The sequence below is a fragment of the Phalaenopsis equestris genome, unplaced genomic scaffold, assembly GCF_001263595.1.
Source record: "Phalaenopsis equestris unplaced genomic scaffold, ASM126359v1 Scaffold001307, whole genome shotgun sequence".
NCBI classification, from domain to species: domain Eukaryota; kingdom Viridiplantae; phylum Streptophyta; class Magnoliopsida; order Asparagales; family Orchidaceae; genus Phalaenopsis; species Phalaenopsis equestris.
Window position 1 is genome coordinate 618658 of NW_018165746.1, and position 7023 is coordinate 625680.

Sequence of the window (7023 nt, forward strand, 5' to 3'; positions counted from 1 at the left end):
GATTAACTCTAGTATCATTTTGTATCAAAGTCAGCCTAACCCTAGTCCAATCCTAGGGTTTCCTCTCATCCGCCTTACCCCTCCACCAAAAATTTTCTTTCTCATTCCCAAATCATAGATAAATTTTGACCTAACCTAATTTCACTTTGCTAATTTTCAAAATCAGCAACCCCAAAATAATTTTTCGATATCATCGATTAGTCCTATAAACCCTCTTGCACCTCCTCCCAACCCTAAACCCTAGCCATCCCATTAAGAAGATACATGCCCAAGCCAACACTAGAAGAGACACAGCGAGAGATAAGTCGACTTTAACAGAGGCTTACAGATATTGAGGATAAAACCCAGAGAGAATACCCTCGACCATGATCTGAAGAGTTGAAGGGGAGAACAGGATGAGAATATGAAATATATACACCAACGTTAGGGAAAAGATAATATTGATGGTTGGTTCAAGATAAAGCGAGAGAAACAACGCTAGTTCCAACCAGCTTAGTACAGACAAAACGTTCTGACCCTAGCTTTAGAAGTGGAGAGACCACATCACCGGACGACCAACACATCTTTTAGGCAAAGTTCAACCTCAAGATCTTACAACCAAATTACACCTAGAAGAACATCCAAGCTGATATTGGCAGAGGAAAAGTTGATTCATAGTACAGAAAATGTGGAACTAAGCCGCATTTCTAAATCCATCCCAACCAAGAAGTGTTTCAGGTGCAACAAGTTTGGGCAAAGTGAATCGGATTGCACAACCAGGAAAGTGATCGCTTTCACTGATAAGAGAGCAGTTAAACAAATAAAAGGTGATCCGGAAAAAGATGACTTCAGACAAGATTCTCAATTTTAGCCAACAAGGAATACGCCATCAATTTCAGTTGACCCCAAGATGGAGATTCCAGCTGAGATAACAATAGCTGTTCTAAAAGATGGTGACTGATGTAATGAGTGTTCCGATAGAGTACAAGATTGTGGTGGCTTAAGCTAGCATTTTGCTTGCGTTGAGAGCAGCATCAGCAGAACAAGCTCTGGATGCCCAAAGGGGCCATGAGTTTGAGGAACTGATATCAGATGCAGGACAACACCATATAAGAGAAATTTAGACATTTCAAATCTATAGACTCGTCCTTGAGTTACCCCTACTGAGGGAGGTTCCACATGTTAGAAATAAAGCATTTTTGTGCCTCATCGAGAATATTTCAAGGAGTAATTCAGATATTAGATTCAATCCAGTATGGTACCCATTATCAGATTTCCATACAGGACAAAAAACACCAACTTTGAAACGTCTCAGGAGCTTGAGAGGGAAGGAAATTATTCAATGGGATTCAAGCCCTATCAGTGAAGAAGAGATCCTTCTGAGTGGTTGCTAATGAGAGTGGTGCAACTTACCACTGATTTCACCCAAGTTGATTTCTCCAAAATATTGGTTTATCAGCTACATTTCGCTGAGTACGAGAAGTGGAAGAAGAAAGTTCCAAATTTGAGTGATCAAGTGTTAATGCAACCCAGCTCATGATGTGCCAAGAGAAGATGCATATTTATTCTATCAAGATGTACTGCGGAATAACAACACCAACATGATCGACCTACCATGGGATAACAATATCTTTACTACCTTCAATATAGCAGACTTGACTCTGTGTTACAAGGAACCAAGGCTTTGACGAATGAAGTCTAAGTTCTCCCAACCCCGAGAGACTGGTGTAGGGCTGAGAGCTGGACGGGTTGATCTAGCATGTGTGTCGGTCCAGTAAGGAGGTTGGATTGGCTAGCCTTCAAAAGGGGCGGGAACAACCACCCTTCCCTCCCACAGAGTAGAGACAGTTTTAGTTGAGATTTCTGCCTGGATAGTCTCTGGCATCCCCTTTGCCATTTTAGGTATTTAAACGACGGTGAGAAAGTTCTCTGACAATAACTTGTCTGAGGTGGTGTATATCTTCTTCTATTCTCTTTGATATCATCTTTCCTGCACCCGTTTGATCTGACGTCGTCGTCCAGCCATCTAACACACCTACGGCAACCTCTCCTCCTTTCAGCAACAACAACTCCCCTCCTTTCTCCTGTTTCCAGCCAAAAATGATCGTGACCGATTTCCCGGTTGCAAATCCAATCACCAACCCCTCTCCCTTGCCTATTGTGCCAGTCATCTCCCATTTACCTTTCCTGTTTCTTGCTGTCAACCCCAACCCTCACGTTTCCTATTGTCAGCCTGCTACGGGCTGCTTTCTAGCCCCCTTGCACTGCCACCAAAGACCTAATCCCCCTCTCCAACTGCAATTGCAAGCCAACAGGTCCTCTGCCAGTCTGCCGCAACCTATCCCAGTCCCCCTCATCGATGTCCGCCAGCTGCCCTGCCTTACCCATAGCAGGAGATTTGTGGTGTTGTATTTTCCTTTTATTTTTTGAGTCTAGATTGCAAACCCGGTGCTTTTGGCGTAATAAAATCTAATTTCTATTATGATGAGTTAACTCCGATATCAGTTGGTATTTGCATAATTAAAACTATGTCCAGTGTTATCCATGTCAGATTCCTTTCAATATTGTGAATATAATCACTAGCAAAATTTAAATTTATACACTATTTTCTTGTAGGATTTCAAATTTTGCCACTAATTACAATATAATTGAAAATGAAAAAAGTGTGTTTGTTCTTACCACATTAAGTTGATTATTATTTTGCTAAATTTAGAAGTGGGAAAGCAACAAATTGAGTTTTTTTATGTGCCAATTGTACATCTCATCCTAGCTTGAAACAACTATATCCTAAAACACCTTAAATTAATACCTAATTTCAATCAATATCATTAATACCGGCCCAAACAATAATAGGAATGCAAATATTATTACTACAAGAGGCAATAGACGGTGAAAACCACACACACTTGACAAAGAAATAAACAAAAAACCATGAAACCAAGCAAAAGAAACTAAATGTATGAAAATGTGGAGGTCGGTTTGGTGAGTGGATGGCAGGAGGAAAATGACAAAGCGGTGCATTGTTGTAGGAAGAAGGGGACCGCGAAGAGGAAAGGTGGAGTATGGTCGACTGAAAGACAGCAAGCAGGGGGCTAATTGGAGGGCTGAAACAACAGCAAACAACCAGGCGCGGTTGTTCGAGGCGGCGGCAAGGATGCGGAATGCGTTGGACAGTGGGAAAAAAGGGATGAGTGTTCCGATGGGGTGTTTCAGGGTTGCAGCAGCGAGGGGTATAGCCGGACAAGGAAGACGGGCAGTTGAAATAAATGGTACCAGCGTTAGGAGTAGTTGGAAGGGATGGCAACAGGTGGAAATGGTGGTGGTTGCAAGACAACAACAGGATTGTTTGTTGGTGGCGACGACAGCGAGGAAAGGCGACGGTGGCGACGACATCGATGCGATGGGAGGAATGCGAAGAATGGAAATAAATAATCCCACGATAAAAAGCTAAAACTGAAGCACCACTCAATACCTTAGAAAGAGATCACCTTCTCGGACAAGCTACAGCCGAAACACCATCGCCTTGAATACAGACTTCAAAGGGGAAAATTTGGATGTTGATGGTTATCCTGACAGAGAGCAATACAAAACTGAAAAATCTAAAACATAGGAATCAGATATATATGCGCTAGATAACTAGAACGGGTCCCTATATGGAAAAGAGGTGTCAATCCCTCATGGAAGAGTTGAACGGCTCTTCCGGGTCTGGACAAAGGAATCGCGAAAGCCTCTCCTGTAGATCCTTTACGCCCGCGTCAGTCTCCAGGATTGAGGAAGCTTCGACCTCATAAGCCAAAGCTTCTGTCAGCGAGTTGAAAGTAGTAAAATTGCTGTAACTTTTCGAGGTTAAAAAAACTTCAACTACGGCCCGAGAAACACTTAGGTTCCACCGTCGACCGCACAACCTCTCAGAACACTTGAAAAGTTTTCTCATTTGTGAGTATTCATCCATATTAGTCCATCCATATGAGGGTGTGTTGATGAATTGAACTGGGACTTCGTGCATAGTATACCTTGCGAAGTCTTCCAAAGGTAAGACTAGATTGGCTTAATCTCATATGACGTGAAAACATACTAAACTCCCTCCAACAATAGCAGTCATGGTGCTAAGGTTATTGGTCATGATACCCTGGCATATACTCTGTAGTGATTGGCCTGTAACTGAAATCGTTGCCTCTGTCCAGCTTTCCTTTATCATCAATAAATACATCCTAATGGCATGTCTTTGTTGGCAAGGACACATGCAATAGCGAACTCCACATAAAGTAGGACTATCTGCTAGTTATCCTAGATGAAGTAGATATTCCTGAACTCGTCATGCTGAGCCGGACGATCAAACTGTCACAATCTCCCCAACAAATGGTGGCAGGCATCCATGGGGGCTACGTTGAACCAAACATAATCATGCAGTTAGTTCTCAATCGAAAACTCCACGAGACAACTTCTATCAATAATGACTCTGTTCTTCTTTCTTAACCACGTCAAGGGGTATGAATGGGATTGTCTCTGAGTCGTGAGGCTCGACTTGCCCACCATCTATGTAGATGTCACATTCTTGCTACTCCCTTCATTAATAATGAGATTGCATATATTTCCCTTCATAGTGCAATGACTGTAGAATATGTTGTGGCGAAGCCACTATTGATACCATGTAGCCTCAATTGTAGAACTCTTCAAACCACAAGTATTTTGCCCTCATCCGATGGAAGTTGGTACTACTCACCTTGTTCTTCAGCTATCTTTTCATTGCTAACTTCCTCTACTGCACCCTGCTCCGTGAAGGACAACACGGCTCGTCGGACAACTGGAATTGATGTGTCCAAAACCACGGTATCTGAAGCATTTCTTGTTTTGGACTGTATTGGAGATGTTGTTCTTCTCAGACATCTTCTCACTTCGGGAAGCTCTACCAGTCTCCTGACCGGTCTTCTCAACTCTTGTAGGTGTGTTCTTACCGATATCTCAATTGTGGGTGGCTAACTAAATGGCACTGATGTTTGGTCTGCTTATATTGTCTTTCCACATTGAGTGCAAAGATTTGAAAGTCACCAAAAAACCAAGAAGGTTATAGTTGAACGAGGTTGAGCATGGCTAGTTTCAGACCTCCTAAGTACCTAGCTATCATGTGCTCCTTTGGTTCTGTCAGATCACATTTCAACTTAAGTTGCATGAGCTCCATGGTGTACTCCTCTACTGATAGCTCCTTCTGTTGTAGGTAGAGGGGTCTGAAGAAAAGATCCTAACAGTAATGTGAAGGCAAGTAATGTCGCTACAATTCTCTCTCCATGTTCTCCCAAGTAGTAAACCTTCTCCGTCCTTCTCCATTTCTCTCTCTTTTCAGGTTCTCCCACACAACGAAGCACTATTTTTCAGCTTGATAGTAGCAAATTTCACTTTCTGGTCATCTGGCACCCTATATTCAAAGATCCTCTCGATAGACTGTAGCCACTATATGAAATCATCCAGATTCGTTCTCCCCTCGAAATTTAATATCCAAAAGGCACTTCATCACTGATCTTCCAACATGCATTTCATCTATATATCCTATACTAGATACTTCATTTATGTAGGCTCTAACAAACATTTCATCTCTCAGCCTCCTTTGATATTGTATCTCAAAATTTCATGGACTGTCTTCTTCTCCACTGGAATCATCCCTATGGAAGGGATTAGGTATTCTTCCATCTCTTCTCTTCAGATCCCACTACCAACGGTTGCAGGTGACTTCTCCATGGGAACTTCCCTCAATGTCATGGAGTAGTTGTAGCACTCGACAGAGTTGTCGTCATAACTATTCCATGTTAAATTCTTGATTGGCGTCCAACACTTGCCTAGGCGGTGGCGTGATCAAGGTTAGGGTTTGGGTCAATGGAAGAGGATGTATATGGATGATGTAGGATATAAAAGAAAAAATTTTAGGGGTTGATTTAAAAAATCAGCAAACGAAAGATTTTTGTGGAGAAAGGGTTAGGTATTGGTGGATGCTAAAAACCCTATGATATGATTATGGTTGGGTCTGCTCTGATACTAAATGATATTGGAGTTAACCCAAACAATAATAGGAACAAAAATTTTATTGCTGAATTGGGCAATGGGCGGTTACAACCAGATACACTTGACAAGGAAATACAATAGCAAACGCAGCTAAATATATCAATAGATAGTGGTCGGTTTGGTGAGTGGACAGCAAGAGGAAAGTGACGAGGCGGTGGATGGTTGTAGGAGTAAGGGGAAGTTGCAAGGGATTGTGATGGAGAAAGGTGGAGGTTGTCCGGTTGAAAGACATTAAGCAAGGGTTGTAACGACTGCAAACAGCCAGGTGTGGCTATTCGAGGCGACGGTAGTGAGCGAGAATGATGGTGGTAGCGATAGGGAATGCATGGGACTAAGAGACGGCAAAGGGAGGGTTGTCTTGCGGCTACAACAGCGAGGGGGTGGTTGGACAGTAAAAATGGCTGGATGGAATGAATGGCAGCAAGGTGGGAGGTTGTTGGAAGGAATGATAAAAAGTGGAAGAGATGGTGGTCGGTGGTCAGAGTTGCAGGACGACAGAAGGATTTTTGTACGGTGGTTCTGACAAAAGGGGCAAGGGGAGGAATTCGAAGGATGGAAATGTCAGAGATAAATACCCCTGCAAAAACGTGCTACAGTTCAAGCTCCACTCAATCCCTTACAAAGAGATCGTCATCTCAGACAAGGTACAGTCGGAGCACCACCAGCTTTTAAATACAACTCTATAAGGGGAAACCTGGATACCGACGGCAGTTTTGACATAGTGCAATAAAAAACTGAAAACCTAAAACACATAAATCACATATATAAGATCAAAATCACTAGGATTGGAACCGCCAATGGAAAGGAGGCGCCAATCCCTCATGGAATATTTGATTGACTCTCCTGGGTCTAAACAGGTTCGGTCCAAACGAAGGAATCGCGAAAGCCTCTCCTGCAACTCCTTTACACCTACATCATTCATGTATAAATCCATCTTATTCAAAGCTAGCTCCATTTCAAGATTCTATTATTTTTTTTAGTTTAAAAAGA